The 7,374-nt window shown below is 41.3% G+C and overlaps 1 pseudogene; it reads right to left on the bottom strand.

Moving 5' to 3' along the window:
• Window positions 1–5,772: 5,772 nt before the first annotated feature.
• On the bottom strand, window positions 5,773–6,419 carry LOC100338349 (ornithine decarboxylase antizyme 2 pseudogene; annotated as a pseudogene).
• Between the last annotated feature and the right edge of the window lie 955 nt (window positions 6,420–7,374).

Here is a 7,374-nt window from a genome sequence, read left to right as displayed (position 1 = left end):
CACAGATATACACACACTCACATACACACACATATATACATACATTCACATATACACACACATATACACACTCACATACACATTCATATACACATATATGTACACACATATATACACACACTCACAAATATACACACACATATATACACACATTCAGATATACACACACTCACATACACACATACACACATACATACATTCACATATACACACATATACACACTCACATACAAACACATTCATATACACATACATATATACACACACTCACAAATATACACACACATATATACACACATTCAGATATACACACACTCACACATAAACACACTCATACACACATATGCATATGTACATAAATTCACATATACATACATATATACACTCACATACACACATATATGTATACATACACTCACATTTACACACATATACACACTCACATATAAGCACATACACATATATACACACACACTCAGATATATACACACTCACATACACATATATATACATACATTCACATATACACATGTATACACACTCATACACACTCACATATACACACACATATATACACACATTCAGATATACACACACTCACATATAATGACACATACACACACATATATACATAAATTCACATACACACATATATACATACACACACATATATACATACACTCACATTTACACACATATACACACTCACATATGTACACACACACTCAGATATATACACACTGACATACAAACACTCACATATACACACACATACACACATATGAATTTGACTTTTAAAAAGATTCTACTTGCAAATAGCTTATGTTATGAAAATATCCAAGGTAGTTGAATTTTAGAGGGTTGTAAGATTACAAGTCATTTTATAATGTCAAAAGATCCATAGAAAATATTCATAATAGTTAAGATTGTCTGACCTTTCAATTAGTCACATCAAAGTCTAAGCATGAACATGAAAACTAGCTCATGACTAACCTATTTGAAAAAAAATAAAGATCATGGTCACACATCAAAAAAGCCTAAATTACATACACTCCCATTCTGCATGTTGTCTTTTTACTCTGTTGACTTGTTCCTGTGCTGTGCAGAAGATTTTTTAGTTTGATATAGTTCTTCACGCCCAAAGGTACATTTATTTTTGCTTTAATTGCCTGAGCTTCTTTTTTTAAGATTTATTTTTATTTTATTTATTTGAAAGACAGAGTTACAGAGAGAGGCAGAGAGAGAGAGAGAGAGAGAGAGAGAGAGAGAGAAGTCTTCCATTCTTCTGGCACACCCCCTAAATGACTGCAATGGCCAGAGCTGAGCTGATCCGAAGTCAGGAGCCAGGAGCTTCTTTCCAGTCTCCCACATGCAGGGGCCCAAGGACTCGGGCCATCTTCCACTGCTTTCCCAGGCCATAGCAGAGAGCTGGATCAGAAGAGAAGCAGCCTGGACTCGAACTGGTGCCCACATGGGATGCTGGTGCTGCAGGCTGGGGCTTTAACTGGCTGTGCCACAGTACTGGCACACTGAGATTTTCTTTTGATACCCAAAAAATCATTGCCAAGGAAATATCAAGAAAGCTTCCCCTTATATTCTCTTCCAGGGTTTTTACAATTTCAGGTCGTATGTTTATGCCTTTAATTTGTATTATGTTGGGGGCAAGATAAGTATCTGGTTTAATTCTTTTGCACGTGGATATACAATTTTCCCAGCACCAATTATTCAAGAGACTGTCGTTTCCTAATTGTGTTTTCTTGGCAACCTTGTCTAAATTAGTTTACTGTATACAGTCAGGTTTGTTTCTGTGTTCCCTGTCCTATGTCATTGTTCTACTTATCTGTTTTTATAGTTTTTATGTCTTTAGCTTTGTAATATAGTTTGAAATCAGAGAAGAGGATGTTTCTACCTTTTTCTTTCTTAAGATTGTCTTGACTATTTGAGGTCTTCCATTAACTTTTTTTTGTATTTCTGTGAAAAATGTCATTGAAATTTTGATAGAGATTGCATTTGACTTATATATTGTTTTGGGTTGTATGGATGTTTTAATGATACTGGTTCTTCAATCAATGAACATGATCTTTCCATTTAGTTTTATTTTCTTCAATTTATTTTCAAGCACGCTGTATAATTTTTTGGTGCACAGTTTTTTTTACTGTTTTAGTGAAATTTGTCCCAAAGTATTTTAATATTTTGATGCTATCAATGATATCATAAAAGGAAATAAGCAAAAATAGGCACGTTTATGGTAACCCTACATTTAACTCTTAATTTCTTTTTAGAAATGATTTGATTCAACAAGCGCAGTTTGCAGTCTGGAGGGATCAATTTCTGTTGCTGGCAGGCACTGACATTCACAGAACAGGTCTGCAAGTCGATTTGTTAGCACAGCTAACTAGTTTTGCTGAAGAATTATCTCTGTGACTTCACTGAAAAAGTAGTTTCCTGATCTTTCCTGATCTTGCAGGGGCCTGCTAAAATGTTCTGCAGAAGTGGTGTAATAGAGACCATTGAAGAGAAAGTGAATTAGCATCAACACTTCCATAGTGAGTACAGCATATTAATCTTTTAAAAAATATCTCCATAAAGTAATTCTGTCTGCAATTAGGGACCATCTGTTCAGCCTTGATGGCTTTTGATGAGTTCTTGGACAGAGCTGAAGGCATGGAGAGTTTCCCAGCCCTCAGATGCTTTTCTTTCTTATGTCCATTGGGACAGAGAGATTACATCAGCTACAAGGAGACTTCGCTGACCAGTAGCCATCCCTGGCTGTCACTGCTGGTCCCCATCCGCAACAATGACCCTGACTGGGGAGGAGGAAGCAGAGAGGACAGACCCAAGCTGAGGCGTTTGCAACAACCCTCTAGTGAGGATTGCCTTCCAGGGGATGCTCCTAATGACCTAAGGACCTCCCAGGGGTTCCACAACCTCCCAAGTAATGCCACCCTGGGCCCAAGCCTTTGACACATGGCTTTTGGGGGATAGTCAACATCTAAACTAATATCCAGACCATAATAGTTGAATGTTGTGCAGCTAGTACTCACCCTGCTGCCAGGGCTTCTGGAGTAAACGTTTGTCCATGAACTCTGTCATTACAGCACTTGACACCTTATGGTAAAGACAGACAGTGGCTTAAATAAATCCGATTATGTGTGAAGAATGTTATTCTAGGCCACTTGTTCTCCACCTTGGCTGCATATTACAATTACCCTGGGAGATATAAAAAAGTTTCTGATGCTCAGGCCACTGCTCAACCCAACTCAGTTGGATTCTCTTGGGGAGGGAACCAGGAACCAGCATTCAAAAATGTTTCCCAGCTCCTTTCAATGTAAGACCAGGGTTAAGAAGCACTGTGCTTATGGAATCATCTTGCGTAGCCAGGGCCACAGTTTAAAATGCTGCTTGTAAGAGGTTCTTAGAGAAAGTTCCTTTCTGTAATCTAAAGTTTTGATAGTTTTTGTTTGACACATGATTTTTTTCCCTAAAGATTTCCTTATTTATTTAGAAATCAGAGAGAGAGAGAGAGAGAGAGAAAGAGAGGGAGAGAGAGAGATCTTCCATCCACTTATTCACTCCCTAAATGACTGTACCAGCTAGGTCTGGGCCAGCCCAAAGCTAGGAGCCAGGAACTCTACTCTCGTCTCCCACATGAGTGGCAGGGTCCCAAGCACTTGGGCTATCTCTTGTTGCTTTCTCAGGTGCATTCGCAGGAAGCTGGATCAAAAGTGGAGCAGCCAAAACTCAAACTAGTACTCTGATACAGGATGCTATAGTTGCAATCAGTGGTTTAACCCGCTGCGCCACAACAATGGTTCTGATGCGTGACATCTTTACATGCTTATGAGGTACAATGTGATGTTTTGATTCATGTATACTCTGGGTAATGATCAATTAAAGGTAATTAGCATATCTATCACCTTAAATTTTTTTATTGTGAGTATATGCAAATCCTCTCTTCTAACTTTTAAAATAATTTTTCATTTCCTTATTTTTATTTTATTTGAAGGTCAAAGACACATACATGCACACATACAAACACACAGAGGGAAGGAGGGATAGAGGGAGATATCTTTCATTTACTGGTTCTTTCTTTAAATGTCTGTAACAACCAGGATTGGAATAGGCTGAAGTCAAGAGCCCAGAACTCAATACAGGACTCCTATGAGGGTTGCAGGGTACTATGTACTTGAGTCAGTACTTCTGCCTCCTAGGATGTCACCAAATGAGTTTTTTAAAAAAATATTTTATTTATTTGAGAGGTAGAGTTACAGACAGTGAGAGGAAGAGACAGAGAGAAAGGTCTTCCTTCTGTTGGTTCACTCCCCAGTTGGCTGCAACAGCTGGAGCTGCGCTGATCTGAAGCCAGGAGACGGGACTAGAACTGGTGCCCATATGGGATGACAGCACTGTAGGCAAAGGATTAACCTACTGCGCCACAGGTGCTGGCCCCACCAAATGAGTTTTAAACTAGGATGAGGGGCTCGTGCTGTGGTGTAGTGGATGCTGCTGCTGCCTGCAATGCCAGCATCCCATATGGGTGCTGGTTCAGCCAGCCCAAGGTATCCAGTCCCTAATAGCATTTCTCAGGCTCTCAGTTGCTATTCTTCCTCCTCTCTGCTCTCTCTGATCTTGGGAAGGAGACCTTGGGGCCTGGGCCAAAGGAGCAAGAACTCCTGGTGATGATTTAAGAATTAGAGTTTGCTTGTGTTTTTTAAGCCTCAGGCACTCCCAAAAAACTCTAATGGTGGCCTTGAACTTCATGCCCCTATTTGAAATTCACTGATAACATTAAATGGATTAAATCAGTTTAACTATGTGCCAGAATAACACTAAGGTATAAAGAAGGAGAGATCAGACCCACTTACTCCAGGCCAGACACAAATGCACACAGAGAAGCCCAGGCAGGGTGCCAGAAAACAGAAAACAACTCAAGGTTATTGCCCAGGGAAGGAAAAACCTGTCCTCAGGATGCCTTGGCAGTTAAAAGAAGTGAAGAAAGAAAATACATAGGTCTTTTTTTTTTTTTTTTGACAGGCAGAGTGGACAGTGAGAGAGAGAGAGAGAAAGGTCTTCCTTTACCGTTGGTTCACCCCCAAGTGGCCACTGCTGCCGGCACGCTGCGGCGGGCGCACCGCGCTGATCCAAAGCCAGGAGCCAGGTGCTTCTCCTGGTCTCCCATGGGGTGCAGGGCCCAAGCACTTGGGCCATCCTCCACTGCACTCCCTGGCCACAGCAGAGAGCTGGACTGGAAGAGGAGCAACCGGGACAGAATCTGGAGCCCCGACTGGGACTAGAACCCAGTGTGCCGGTGCCACAGGCAGAGGATTAGCCTATTGAGCCATGGCGCTGGCCTATATATAGGTCTTAAAATCCAGAAAACGAAAGTCCAACAGCAGGGAAACCTGAGCCTGACAGTGCTACCCACCAGCACTACAACCTTCCCCCTGGGCCCAGACAGCACCTCCCTGTCTAGGCGATGCGCTTCCCTAGGCTAGATACTGCACACCATTCAGCATGATTTAAAAAGCTTCTCATGCCAGTTCATACACATCTTCATTTTCTATTGGTGATTACATGTGAATAATATATTTATACTGTTCTTTATGGAAAGCAATGTTAACAAGTCAACTCTAAGAACACAATAGGCAACCCTAACCCTGAGAACCCTCGGCATCTTTCTTGACAGTAAGCAGCCTTCTCTTCTGTCCCAGGGCTGTCTAACTTCCTCTCTTCCCCAACCGTGGTTTTTGGGCAAAGCGTCTTTTATGACCATTAGTCCTCACTGGACAAATTCTGGTCCTGGTGTAAACCATGAACAGCCAGTCTGGCCAAGAAGAGACAAGGGGTGACCTGAATGTACAGTCTCAAAGCCCAAGAAGCTGAAGGTCTTCAGGAGTACAGTTCTTTCTTCCTGGTCCTCCCTGAAGCAGAGGAAGACATGGTTTATTTTCACCTTCTCTGCAGCAAAGTCAAGCCGTGCTAGCAGTCCTTCCTTGCTGCCATCAACTGCTCATACATCTGGCATTTCTACAAATAGTCTCTGGTGAACAGGATTGCATCCCAGAAGACATTCGCTTTGCTGGCCTTGCACCAGCAGTGGATAATGTGAGAGTTTCCATTGTTCACAGGGAGGTCCTGGGTCGTAGTGAGCTTCTCGTCCTTTAGTAGAGCTCAGAGAGAAAGATTCCTGCATCCCCTCACTTACTGAGGATATTCGACAGTAGGTGGCAGCTATCAGGGCAACACAAAGGCCCTGGAACAATGTGCCTGCAGCACTGGAGCTGGGGACGGTTACTCAAAGGCAAAATACTACAGTCCTTGGTGTTTATTGTGTTGGAGTGTATTTCCTCGATGTCTAATTTGTTCAAGCTTTTTACATATTTTATTGAATGCTTTTTTGCATCTGTTGATATGATCATTTGATTTTACCCTTCAGTCTGTTCATGTGAGTCATTATGTTTGTTGATTTGTGTATATTGAACCATCTCTGCATACCTAGAATAAATTCCACTTTATCAAGGTGATAGGCTCTTGGATTCCTTGTGCTAGTATTTTGTTAAGTATTTTAGCAACTATATGCATCAGGAATTTTGTCAAAAGTTTTATTTTTTCTTTTGTTGTATCCATGTCTGCTCTGGTTTGGAGACCAAGACCTCATAGAATGAGTTCTGAGCTTTTTTTTTTTTTTCTTTTCTTTTCTTTTTTTTTTTTTTTTAACTTTTATTTAGTAGATGTAAATTTCCAAAGTACAGTTTGTGGATTACAATGGCTTCCCCTCCCATAACTTCCCTCCCACCTGCAACCCTCCCATCTCCCGCTCCCTCTCCCATTCCATTCACATCAAGATTCATTTTCAATTATCTTTATATACAGAAGATCAATTTAGTATATATTAAGTAAAGATTTCATCAGTTTGCCCCCACATAGCACACAAAGTGCCAAATACTGTTTGAGTACTAGTAATATCATTAATTCACATTGAACTACACATTAAGGACAGAGATCCGACATGGGAGTTCTGAGCTTTTTTTTTTGGAGTAGTTTGAGAAGATTGATATTAGTTCTTCCTTGAGTTTGATAGGATTAATCAATGAAGTTATCTGGTCCTGGGCTTTCCTTGCTGAGAAACATTTTATTGATGATTTTTTTTTTTTTACAGGCAGAGTGGACAGTGAGAGACAGAGACAGAGAGAAAGGTCTTCCTTTGCCGTTAGTTCACCCTCCAATGGCCGCCACGCTGATCCGATGGCAGGAGCCAGGTGCTTCTCCTGGTCTCCCATGGGGTGTGGGGCCCAAGCACTTGGGCCATCCTCCACTGCACTCCCAGGCCACAGCAGAGAGCTGGCCTGGAAGAGGGGCAACCGGGACAGAATC

This window comes from Oryctolagus cuniculus, chromosome 1, assembly GCF_964237555.1.
Source record: "Oryctolagus cuniculus chromosome 1, mOryCun1.1, whole genome shotgun sequence".
Taxonomy (NCBI): Eukaryota; Metazoa; Chordata; class Mammalia; order Lagomorpha; family Leporidae; genus Oryctolagus; species Oryctolagus cuniculus.
This window is presented reverse-complemented; position numbering and strand designations above follow the sequence as displayed.